Source organism: Eleginops maclovinus, chromosome 23 (genome assembly GCF_036324505.1).
Source record: "Eleginops maclovinus isolate JMC-PN-2008 ecotype Puerto Natales chromosome 23, JC_Emac_rtc_rv5, whole genome shotgun sequence".
Classification (NCBI taxonomy): domain Eukaryota; kingdom Metazoa; phylum Chordata; class Actinopteri; order Perciformes; family Eleginopidae; genus Eleginops; species Eleginops maclovinus.
In genome coordinates, this window is record NC_086371.1 from 5110001 (window position 1) to 5123984 (window position 13984).

Sequence of the window (13984 nt, forward strand, 5' to 3'; positions counted from 1 at the left end):
GTTTTACTGTTAAAAGCTCGTGTTGCACTTTACTTTTTATTTTTTCATGAAACGCATGTTTGTCATCATGATTTGGAGCAAACATTACCAAACTAACATTTCAGCAAAACAAATCGCAGATGTGTCCCGTAAGAGACCTCATGGGAAGACTTCCCCTGAATACTTTAAATGCGATGTCATGTTCATTACCAAATGTAGGCTCACCATTTCCAGATTCTAAATATGTAATATTTTCTCTTTTAAGGGAAGAAAATTCAAATGTTCTTCCACTTTGTGTGATGCAGAACTTTCTTTTTTCTCAAGTTGTTAAGTACTTAATATATTCTAAAATCTAGTTGAAGTTCCCCCTGTCCTCCATTTCACATAATAGTTTTTTAACCTTTTTTAAGTTGCAAAACGTCTAATTCTAAACGATCCTTATGTAATCAAGGCTTAGTACAAATATGCAACAGACATACGGTATATAAAACACACTGTACATGCTTTGGATGCACTAATCTATTTATGCAAACACTAAATAAATAAAATGATAAAGGAAAGAATGAAGTTAATGAGGAGAAGGAGGAGAAAAGCAAAGAGGAAATGAAGGAGGACAATTTAGAAGAAGACAGAAAGAATGGGAGATTTAAAAAAGCAGCAGAGGTGAAAAAGAAAAGAGAGAGTTGAGTATGGAAAGGAGAAAGAGAAGATATAGAAAAGGTGAGAAAGGAGGAATAAAGGGAGAAGAGGATGGCTGTTTGCGACATCTATTGTTTCTCAAACTGGAAGGGGAAGCTGGCTTTGTTTTGCTCCGGGGCACGAGGAGTGTTGAGAAACAGGAAGCCAGGGGACCGGCCCATCCTCACGGACAGCTGGTGCCCTCCGATAGCTGTTCCCTACTTCCTGTTAGCCACATACAATGGTTCCCACCCTCACCCAGGCCACCTGGAGACCAAGCCGACTGATATATATGACGTAAACAGACTCTATTACACATGATACCATGTTGTAAGAGCCACTAATATTCAATTAATGAACATGTCTCTCCTGACGTCCAAGAATCCCACACATATGATACGCTACATGAAATTAAAGACAGTCTTTAGCTATACACATTCAATTTGAGACAGATTAGCACTTGCCTGGTGATGACCCCGCAAGTTGTATTTCAGTATTTCATTTCTTTCCAGTCCCATGCTTCTTTTTTTTTTTTGGTAACTGTAGAGCTAATTTGTTTTCAAATTCTGAACTCACTGTGAAGAAAGTTTTGAGCCATTAGTCATGTATTGTTGAAAGTCCAGGACACTTAATAGGACATATTTTATGGTAAATTATGGGCCCTCCTGCCAGCAGCTAAACGTCATAGCTAACTGCTTCGCTGTCATGCCCATAATCCCAATAAGGAAAGGACCTCTCGGATATTATTGGTACAAAAAACTAGGTCGAGTTCAAGTCCCCTTCAGATAAATGTAGAACTTGAAAAACTTAACATGCAAAAGTACACTTTCTCTTATTCCATTTTTTTCTCAGAAGCTTAAAACTCAGGTGTGAAAGAAAAACTGTTCTTTTAATGCTTTATTTGTCATTCCTGTCCTTTGTTGACAGCACTCAATAAACTAAAGTGCGAGTAAAGTAATGGCACACAAGAAAATAACAACGGCAAACAATAATCATTTTCAAGCAGAGTCCTCTGTGTTGTTTTGTTAGAAATGAATTGCAGGTACCTCCTAATGTGCTTTACTTTCATGCCAGCAGGCTTTTTTGTGCATGAGTAGGCGTCAATTATTTCAGATATTGTTTTAGAACGAAAAGGCTACAATTGCCGGCCGCCTCAGAAGAACCACATTATGTCTTTAAAAAGGACTATCTCTTTCTTCTCTGGTCAAACAGAGCAACAAAGCCACTGCTCACGCCCGCTGCTGTATATTTTCATCAGACTCTCCGATAAAACACCGAGCCTACGCCCACAGATTCACAGATGCTGCATTAAAAGATCGCCTGGAGAATAACACAAATCCAAACTTGTATTCAAATCAATTTTCACTTCTATTAGTGACCGACATGCAAAATGTTGATGTTGAGAAGAGAATAAGAAGGTCATAAAGTTTAACTTATGTTTCATTCTTTATTCCTCTCTTTGATGGTGATTCCTTCTTACTTCAATTGCATCGGTTATTCAGTTTCACCCCTGATTTGAGGCTTAAAGTTACATTGATCATCGGTAATACTTGTAAAGTATTTTCCACATAGTCAGAATGATTTCTTAAACGCTGCTTAGAGGAAAGTGACTCATTTAAAATATTCATTATCATAAAATGTTTAATATACTCGTATTACACGGCAAAATGCATGTAATTATTGATGATGAATGCACTTATGGTTGAGAAGATACAACTCCCTTGCATCATGTTTATGTATTGTCGTGGAGAAGCCGTCATGATAACTGTTTAATAGTTTACAAGCAGTAAAGGGAGGCTGTGGCACAGTAGGATAGTGCGCTGATCTTCGACTCAGGGGAGAGCTGGTTCCAGTCCCACTGCAGTCAGCATGTCGTGGTGTCCCTGGCCAAGCCACTTCACCCCAAATTACTCCTGTGGGGGTCGCTCACAGTACTGAATGTATGTAAGTTGCTTATGAATAGAAGCGTCTAACAAGTTATATAATGTAATGTTACTGGCTAGAAGGGAAAGTAAACCAAAGGGAGGAACTCATGCGTCAGGAACAGGTCTCCTTTATTTTCCCAATGCCTTTATAAAAGCTTGATAAAGAGTTGTCAGCTGCTGCCTCTTGTCATGGGAATCAGGCAATTTCTTCCGATAATTGTTGGTGCCACACTCACAAATTGCCAGGACACAGTAAGAGATTGATTACTTATTTTCCGCCCTGGATATCTAGCGGCTGTGAAAAAAAAAACAGGTTATGCGAGGTAGCCAACACCAAGATGACCTTACTCAACTCCGACTCAGTTTGGTGATACATTGCTCAAACCTCACACAGAGAGGAGAGGAGGCCAGTTGCAGAGAGGCAACGATAACAGGCTTATCGCCGGGTGAGAAATAGACAGAAATAAGTAAAAGTCTAAATGTTCTGGCACTGACCGAACAATCAACGGGCAAAACCCAATGGCTTATTTGCCAACAGACAAGACGTTGCAGTCAAAAAATGGCATAAAATAATAGAAACACAACGGGCAATTTGAAATGATTCCCTAACTATTTTTTTGTATCACTTAATACTGTGCTTTTTCAGATTAATGGCTAAATTCCAGGACTGAAGAACTGCTCTAAATAGTTCAAATAGAAGATACAGGAATTGGATGTCTTGCTGTGGTCGGTGCAAGATGTTTTTACTGAAAGCAAGATACAGGAAACCCAGTAAAAATGGACTTGTTTTCACATTTTTACTTGACTTTCTCCTGCTGATTACAGTTGTTATAATAAGTATAATGATGTACGTATGTAAACGTCTCAATATCTGACTATGTTAATTAAGTGAATACATGTTCAAATAAGAACTGTATTCTCCATTTGGTTTATATTTACTTGTGGTATCTTGTAAATCCATCAAAGCATGGCTCACTTGTTAGCATAACGTAATAATACAATCATAATTTACATTAATACTTTTTAGGATTAAATTTAAAATAGTAAAGCTGTGTTTTAGTTTGCCGGTCTGGTTTTATCTGTACGTGGTTACTGTAAAATATCTTTAAACATCAATATAATTAAATGAACCTGCAATCTCTGATATAAATCAGATCTGTAAATAGAAACGCTGCTGCTCTGACCTTCCAGCATCTTGTTTTTGTTTGTTGCTTTTAGAAAAACAACATAAACTATCAGAGGCAGAGGGACAGGATCCATCATTTTTCTATCCACTTTTATGTCTTAATGTGTCAAACTGAAGCTTTTTTAGTTTGTTTTTTTAGATTTAAAGGCATGTAATCAGGCTTATTCTTAGCTCATGTCTTCTAAATGGAGCCTGTTAATTAGCTGTGAGCTGTAACGGCATTTATTTAGTTTTAGAAAACATATATCAGGGCTACATGCATTTAATGTCCGCTGAAGGGTGGTGCAGGAGAAGAAAGCATTGTTGCAGGAGTGGGATCGTGGATCAGCGGGAGAAGGTGGTAATGGTGAGAAATCCTTAAGGAGCCGACAGACTGTGATTTGAAATTAAAAAAAGAAGTAATGTGTGGACTTTCAGGTCAAAACTTTCTGACGGAGACAGACAAAGACTTTTTTTTGTGTTACCAGAGAATCAAATGAGCCCCTCAGGCTGGCACACAGCCTAATCATCACGACCTGCGAGTGTGAGCTTCACAAAGATGTGTTTACAGATCTGCAGACTTTCACACACACCGCCTGTAACCAAGGCCAGAGCATTAAGTTTCATCACAAGGGTTAGAGACACAAAACGTAGGTCACCCAGCAAAGGGGAAAGTAATTAACTTATTAAAAAGCAGCTTTACGGACACATGCATGAATAGACACACATCCCATGACCTCCAATCAGCATCTCTAAACACGTCCGCATCTTTCCTGGTTGTAAAGTATAAAGGAGCTCAAGGTTTCTGCTCTGGGACTACTATTATACAACACACATCGAGAAATAAATGACTGCAATCTAACAGAGAGGAAGGTTTGTTGTTTCAATATTGAGTTAATTGACATAAAATAATACAGATTTTAAAAATGTATTGATCTGGTTAGTTATTTCTAAATATTATTAAGGATAATTATAAATTAGCATATTCTGGATTCTCAAATTTGAGGATACAGAAATGTCTCGTATTTTTAAATATAGTATTATTGGTTTTGGGATTGTTGTAGACTAAACAAGTATATTTAATTCACCATTGTTGGCTGGTGAAAGTAGTAAATGGGCATTTCACACACTGTTTTTTTTACATTTTATAAACAAAAGAATGAATGAATTCACGGAGGAAATATAAAAAAATATCAATAATGAAAATAGGACATCAGTTACATGGTTAGCATTTGGCTAAAACTGATCTGAAGGATCAAATTGACATTTGTTTCCCAGAGCAGACCATTTACATTATTTACCTTCTCACATACATTAAACACATTTCCACCCCCTCCCTGTGCTTTCCTTATGACTAATTGATTGTTTCCCTATCTTTTATTCGATATTCAAATTACCTCCACACATAAATGCTTGATTAGCACAACCTTACAGGAATGAAAACACCACGTGCAAAGTTTACAATAGATGGCAGTGTGGAACTACCCAGGAGCAGAGTGAAATGCTGTGGCTACATATATTTTTGGTTTAAATCTATAATTTCTCGTCTCTCTGCAGAGGATCCAGCGCTGAAGTTCCCAGGCTTCGGCACCGACTGTCAATCAGCGGCAGCAGCCGACATCTCTGCGCTGCAGCTGAGCCAGGGCCGCATCATCCCGCCTGCCAATCACCGCTCCACACCTTCAATCCGTCCTATCCATCTCTGTGTAAAGCAGCCTCCACCACCTCCTCCTTTCAAAACAACCCCCTCCGCAGAAGCATCAACGTCCCCCAAACCGACACACATTCACTTACACACTCACACACAAACCATCTCTGGTACACAAAATACAGAGGCATAGACACACACAGCACCACTCCCATACCTTCATTTGGGACTCCACCTCTCTTTCTCTTCATTCCCTCCACCCTATTCAATAACACAGCCTCACTCCAACAAGCCTTCCCCTCCGCTGTCAATCTTTTATTCAACAGAAAGGGAGTCATATCACCAGCCGTATCCCTCCGTCTCCATTCTTTCACACAAATACCGCATCGAGTCCGTCTGTAAACATCTTAGAGGTCATCTTTAGGGTTGAGGTTGGGTTTAATGCTGGCTGGTACTTTCATTAATTTATGAAGAGGTCTTGACTCACACTGGCCATTAACATTAATACCATAAACACACTGGATCAATATCATTATGGTGCCTGTAGTAGTGGGCTGAAGATGTGTAGTGTGTCTTATTTCAGAAGTGGGGACTTAATAAGATAAGTTAAATCATAACAATTATCATCATTATTGATACATTTGCCAATTATTTTTGAGAATAATCTTAAAATAGTCCAACAAAATAGTGAAAAAATGTCCATCCCAGTTTCTAAAAGTACTTTTTGTTGTCTTAAATGTTTTGTTCAACAAAAGAAAACCTAAAGATATTCAGTTTAATATGAATTAAAACATAAAAAAGCAATATGAAAACAGCATTTTCTGCCAGATTTAAGGATTATTGGATTATCAAAATGCTTGTTTTTATAAATAACAACCAATCATTGTATCTCTAAATTAAAGCCTGCAATAAGAACCAATATAAGGTCAAATGAATAGGTATAAGATGTGAAAAGGGTCATTTATTTCTTATGATGCAACAACAAACTATTTCCATGCAACCCTGCAGCTTTATGTGGATTTTTAGCCTCTTTTGGTGCATTGAATTTTCTTTAATGCCACATTTATTTAGTGAATACTGGTCCACTGCAGAGTATACCGCTGATATGCGAGCACACAATTTGTCTTTTGCTTGAATCTGTAAACAAGTGATGTTTTACTGTAGGTATAGAACGGATATTTTCACAAACAATCAGACTAAACGACTTCCTAAAACTGCTAAAGTATTATGTTGTTATTATTTGCGAGGCTGTCCTTTGTAAATATATGAAAAATAATGATTTTATTGATGAGAAAAAGTTGCAATTGTAATTCAAAGCACAAAGTGAGTCCCTTATTAAGCTTACTTCACGGCGGAGGCTGTTTCCCCGAGTTTTCTCCCTCCTCATTATGTCCTCATGCTTGCTTAAAGATTATTAGCTGTGGTCATTTTATTCCTGCAATTATTGCGTGCTGCAATGCAAGAATAACTAGATGAATTGTAAATGTGTTGTGAATCACTTTCGCAGTTTGCCCTGAATCAGCCCACTAAACATGCAGAGTTTTCCCTCTCTTGTTTGAACTACTTCTAAAATGAGCCTTGCTCTTTGATTGCATCATGGTGTGCAGCTTTCATCAGATGCTTCATGGATTGCAGAGCCAGACAAGGTACTGGGGTGAGTGTTAAGGCTATGGCAATTGGGGGTATAATTAGATAGTTTCTGAATATTCGGTGTAGAAAACAATAATTGGCCAGCGCTGATGGAGAATTATTTCACACGCGTACAGGGGAACACAAAAAAGCACCAAAACACTCTCCGACCAACGATGGGACACGATGCAAACATTAAAAATAATAACTTTGGTCAAAGCAATATACTGCCATAGCAATACAGGGCTTTAATAAGTTTCATTTCCAAAGACGCCATAAAATATTATGACATACCGGAGACTACAAAACCCAGGGCTCACATTTGGTGCTCTTCAAATCTTTGGAAGAACAAGACGAGGCAAGAAATAATGCAATCTGTCTGGATGAGATGCTTATGGCGTCTTTTGACATCGTTATTGTTACTGATACAAGTAGATTACAATTAAACGCAACAAACAATCTGGTGGAGTTTGCTTGAATAAGCATGAGGAATTATTCAGACAAAAGTCACATGCTCTGGGCCTTTAAGACTCGTCACCAATTTGCTTTTTGATGGTTTTAAGTCTGTAGTTTGCTGGTAGAAAAGCAAAGTCACTGTTAGATTTAGGGATGAATTAGCCACATTTTTAGTGAAAGGTAGCAACTAAGTTCATCTGTCTCCCACTTTAGCCCAAGGGAAGTCGTTTACCATGATTTTGAAAAGAGAGTAGTAAAATCTTCCAGTTTCTGAAGGCAAAATCAGTAAATAATTGGTGTTTTTGCATGATAGTTTAACAATCACTTTTATAGGAATTTGTTCAACGACTATTTATTGTTATGCTGCAGAGCGGAGCTTCACAACGAAATGTAGTTGTTCATTTGTGCTACTCAAAAGGATAAAACAAAACAGAACAAAAACAGAAGGCTGGTCCATTACTGCAGTGCCTTTCTTCCAATTTGCGTTTGGAGGAATATTAACAGCACCAAGGACTAGATATACTGATAGCATATAACCAACATCCTAATATAACCATTTTGACAACTGGGAGAAGATGTTTAGCAATTTGGAGGGTTCAACACCAAGCATCATTGATGTAAACACAAAACTAATAAAGTCAACTATTAGTTAGACATTTCAGTTCAACGTATTCAAGTGGAGATGCAGTCTAAAGCCACAGTGAGGAGGATTTATCTTGGTTTAAAGCAAGAGTAGGACATACAGTATGTGGGTCAAAGAAGCCGGCTTGTTCCAATGAGGTTGCTGTTTTAAAAAGGTGCTGTTTTGCTTTTTGGGGTTTGCCATTTCATGTACTGCGTTTCACATATTTGTGCACGTTAATGGTCTTCAAAGACTTTGATCCAAAAGTTCAGGCGTAGGGGTAGTTTCTCTACCTTGCACTCCCCCCTGCCTAAAACCCCACTTCTGTGAGATAGTCACCTCACAGTAACATATAAGGGCGGTGGTGGCAAAGTCCATAGGGGCTTGGCCTGGGAACTGGAAGGTCACCAGTTCAAGTCCCTGAAAGACCAAGTGCCACCGTGGTGTCCCTGAGCAAGACACTGGTTACCTACACTGCTCCCCGGGCGCCGTACATAATGGCAGCCCACTGCTCCTAACACTAGGATGGGTCAAATGCAGAGACCGCATTTCGTTGTCCTAGTACTTGTACTCTGTGCAATGACAATAAAGTTGAATCTTAATCTTAATCTTAATCATTCACTATTCACTACTGGCTAGCGCTCAAACACATTGTACGTGATAGGCTAAAGGGCGGGACATCTCTAAGACGGTGACGAATCACAACAGAGCCGGCCAGCTAAAATATCAGAGCAGACTTGGCTCTGGTGAAAAGAGGTGCTGCAGCACAGGCAGTATGAGAAAAATAAAGAGCTTTTTGTCGAAGCAGGTAAACATGTCACAGTAGAGACACTAAACACAAAACCGAAAATGAGCAGTATAGATTCCATATTACAAGCCAACATAGTGAGAAGAATGATGGACCAAATGTTTGGATGTCTTTCCTTTGTAATGACTTAAAGGCCGGTTATGAAAATTGACAGTGGTGACGATAACAATTATTTTAGCCCTCGTTAAGGTTCAGAACTGATTCCAGCATAAAGAATTGGACACTCATGGAGGAAACAAATGCATTAGTGTTTGTCCTAAAACAATTAACAAGCAGGCATTTCCAACATGATCTATTTCTTCCAAGAGACAACAATGAACACCAGCTGGAGACGAGTTACACCGTAACACACGTCCATGCACTTTAAAAAAAAAGATTAGGTAAATTGGCTTTTCTTATTTTTCCTCTGCTGAACATTATGAAATTAGTGCGCCTCAGACTGGAGTGAAATGATTGTTTCCTGGTAATTATCGTATAAGCTACTGTAGGATGACTGTATGACGGACTTCTAACACTCCCATACTTTGTACGGAAAGCTTCTCTGTGGAGGAATGAATGTTTAAGATGAATATTGAATCAAGAAAATACAGAAATCACCTTAAATATTTGTTAGCTGTAGCTATACACTACAACAGAGTTATAAATGCTTTATTTTGTAATTGTCTTTGTATGTTTTTCTTTAAAGATAGTCTCCTTATATTCTCTCTCAGGTTAGAAATGCTGGATACAGTGGAGCAAAAATAAGTTATATAATATTAAACAGTGATCTTCTTACACAACAGCCTTAGCCTTAAGATTCCAGTCCTGAATCCATACATGTTATCTTATTTTTGTACACATTTTGTTCTACTTAGTCCAAACTTTCTAAAGATACTTTTTTCCACTACAAGATGTAATGGCGTGGAGCAAAAACTAACTATATAAAAAACAGATATTTTCACACAACAGCACTTTAGCCTTGGGAGTCACATCTAGAATCCATACTGCTGCATGCTTTGTATTTTATTTTATCATTTTGTTGTAATTTGTACAAGTTTGTCTGAAGAGGCTTTGTTCCACTGCAAGATGTTACGACCTTGTGTAACTCTTTTGGATATGTATGGATGACCACTGGTTATCACTCTCCTCCCACACACACATCACTGGTCAGTGTGTTCTGACCTGCGTGGCGATTAACTACATATGTATACGCGTTTCTTCCCAGGGCTGCAAGCAAAGGTTATTTCAGTGCGAGGCCACCGGCGGTCACACTTACATTTTATACGTTTGGCAGTTAGCTGATGCTTTTGTACAGAGCGAAGAACAATGAGCAGAGTGAGCTTAAATTTCTGGACAAAAAACAAAGGGATGCAGCGGGAGTCTAAAGCCCCCTGATAACACGCAGGGAGGAAATATCCGTGTCACAAGAACGGTTCTGTGTAATAGAAAAAGGTGAGGAAGAAAAACCTCCCGGGAGAAAAGGTAGAGTCGTACCTTAAGCAACAACAAATACTGCACCTGTGTCTGATAAAATGCTGAGCCACATATTGGTATATTAGCATTTACATACATTCTGTGTGCACCATATTTAAATATAGCAAAATACAAAAATCCTTGCAGCTTATCATGCATCATTTTAATATCGTATTTATTTACACGTTTGCCCAGGCTGCTAAACTAACCGGCAGAACTTGCAGCATAGAATTCAATTTACATGTACTTACAAGTTCTATTTTATTCCTATTATTACACTTTTTTATTCAGATTTAGGCTGTGGTACATTCATTTAGCTATGAGTAGATGGTGAAATAAGCACTTTAATCTGTTTGCCTTACGAAGTGAAAAGGGAACACTGCATGCGATGGTATTTATACAAGAATATACCAAACACAAAGCAAAAATAAAACAAGGATGAATATTGTTTTGCTGATTTTCACTTATAACAACAAAGATTTCATTCAATTTGCGATAACCTTATGTGACAGCAGGGTGTGGTTAAAGCGCCGGCTGCTGGAGTGATGGGAGGAGCTCAGCCAGAGTAAGTCACTAAATAAAAGCAAGCTGGTTCTGGTCTCTAGTAGTAGTCTGAGTCCAAGAGGGGAGGAGCCCCAGCCCTGAGAAGCCCTATACCTGGCGAGCCATATTATAGATTTTGTTTCTTGTTGGACTGTTTTATATTGCCCCTTGTTTTTTTTCATTGGCCTGTGATTACAGCCTTTTTTCAAACACCCTTCATCTACTTCCATTTTTCCCCCTGGTTGAGCAGGACAATCTCTCTTGTATTTCTAAATATTATCAAATAAGTTGTCATCAAATCTTTCTCATGTGTGCTATTTCCTGGTTTTTTATGAGAGTTAATTAAATATCTTTGGAGCAGCCTAGGTTTGGGGAAATTGTGATGCAATTGTTTCCATTATTTACATTTCATTTTCTTTAACGAAATAACTGAATAAGAGTAATATAATTAGCAAAATGTGTTGGCATAACGTAAAATACAAAGCCAAGTAAACTAAGTTGTTTTTCCAGCCATCATTTCACATGATAACTCGTTACATGCGAATAAAAATGGTTTTGTGTTTCTCACTTCTAGTATGTAGCCAGCAGTGCTCTCTCTTATGCTGTCATCATTCCGCTCAGTTATCCAACAGGCTATTCTCCCTAAACACTTTTAAGTAACCTTGATAAATTCAGTGAAGTCTTTCTTCCCGTGAATCATCGTATGTTGTTCCGTGGCAGTAGTTTAAAGCATTACTGAAAGTCAAAGAAGTCTTGCTGTGTGACACATTGTATGGATCTATTTATATAACGCTGCCAATATGAAGCATCGACAGACGGCATCATCACTTTCAGAGCGCGCCATTCTTAGGTTTCCTTTGGAGTCCGTATGTACATATGAGCGTGATGTATATTTCCTGGATGATGCGTTTCGTGTGTAACTTAGTGCACCTGAATGTGAATCGATGAAGGCTTGCGACTGACGGTGAGTCATCATCGCCATGGTGTTAAGCCTCCCGTTCCCGGGGGAACAGGGTTACCGTCTCTACACTACTGGGGATTTGTATTTTTACATTTGAAAAGCAAACCGGGGCCCAGCTCACAACAATCCTCCACTCCCTCCCTCTCTTTCTCTCTCTCTCTCCCTCCCTCTCTTTCTCTCCCTCCTCTCTCTCTCTCTCTTCTCTTCCTCCCCCATGACTGAGCTGAATCACACTAACACAGCAGCAGCCACACACACACACACACACACACACACACACACACACACACACACACACACACACACACACACACACACACACACACACACACACACACACACACACACACACACACACACACACACACACACACACACACACACACACACACACACACACACACACACACACACACACACACACACACACCTCATTTCAGAGCACCACATCCTTATCTGTGTCTGTGTGATATTCAATATGTTTCAGATATCAAAAGACAAACCTATGCAGATGAGAAGAAGGGGACACTATCCCTAACTCAATAACAGACTCTACTTAATCCTCGCTGAAAACCAAATACTGTGGCTGTAGTCTCAACGTTTCTCACTTAAGTTCTTAGTGCACAGAACCAAGTGAGAAGAACGATTTCTGAAAGTCAGGGCCCTGCACCCTGATAAAATAAAATAAAAACCAACAGGAGTTTATGAAATATTAGATATCTTTCCACCCGAGTAAGAGTTACACTTAAAGTAACTTATTTCCAAGAGTGATTGAGGGAGATCAACAACACTTATGTCTGTGCGTTAAGCTTCGAGCTAAAGCTAGAAGGGCAGTTAGCATAGCTTTGGGGTAACAGCTAGCGAGGCTCTCTGTAAAGTAATAAAATATTCTTACCAACTTTGTTAATCATGTGTGGATTTGAGGGGACTTTTTGATGACAACATGCAGTTAAAACGGTTTGTCAACAGGCAGTTAGCTTAGCATAGACACTTGGAATAGCTAGCTAGGCTCAATCAAAATCAAAAAAAATGTCATGTCTTGTTTTTTGAATGTAAACACGAACAGAAATGTAAAAACAACAATATTCATTAAAGGCGTATTTATTAGCAAAACTATTTCTTGCAGTGATTGAATGGAAATTACAGCTAAAGGTTTCATCATGTTTCAGAGGCGCAAATCTTCATGAGTTTACACATGAGAGACGAGGATCGGTTGATGGTCACAGAAATGTTGCTTGGGGATTGTCGTCACTTCTCTCTGATGTTTTTTTTAAATATACAGAGTGGTACATTTCACTTTTTGCCAAAGACCCAACTATACCGTAACGCATCAGCTGTTGTTTTTCTGAAGATTCAACAAGGATTTAATTTTTTCAAAAAGCCAGCCAACTAATTTTGTGTATCTAAAAACAACACATATCAGCTGGATTCCTGGAAACCCGACAATACTCCTTCAACTTCTCATCTCTATTCGATATAAAACATTTACAGTACAACTATGGTATCAGTTTGTACTGCTCTCCTCTTGGGAAAAAGGTGCCAAGATAGCAACACACTTTCCTAAAGAATCACCATTATGATCTCGCACAAAAGCAGCTGTTTTGTGAAGCGTTTCAATTCAGGCATACCCAATAGTTTACCCATTTTCATAACTGTGGTTTACATTTACATCTTTATATAAAAAGGCAGAGGGCACAATAGAGGCCTTTGATGAAATTGTCAGAAGGAGGTTACCAGTTGTTACGTGTGATGTTGCATCAATGTTCAGCAATCACATACAGAGAGGAAACTATTGTTAGGAGAGGGGGGGATACCTATTTTCTGACTTAAAGAAGAGGAAATGTTAGACTCAGAGGTACAGATATTTTCCTTTCTTTTCAGGCTCACACCCTTTTTCCTTAGAGGTGTTAAAAGGCATTTGAGGAAAATTCAGTAAGTCAATACCTTATTTGGAAGTAGACACAACAGGTACTGACAGACATAGAGGTTACTGGTTAAAACACTTTAATTAATATGTGATGGGAGAATTTATAACATCTAATGCTATAATATAACAAGCTAGAAGGACACCTCGGGCCATTTTACACTCCCCCACCAAGTTTCATGAGGATAGTGCCA

General features: G+C 38.7%; 1 protein-coding gene across 5 annotated transcripts in view; it reads right to left on the minus strand.

The window, feature by feature from the left end:
• Nucleotides 1-13984, minus strand: part of ldb2a (LIM domain binding 2a) — a 91684-nt gene that overhangs the window by 55642 nt on the left and 22058 nt on the right. The gene's annotated exons all lie outside the window — the stretch shown is intronic.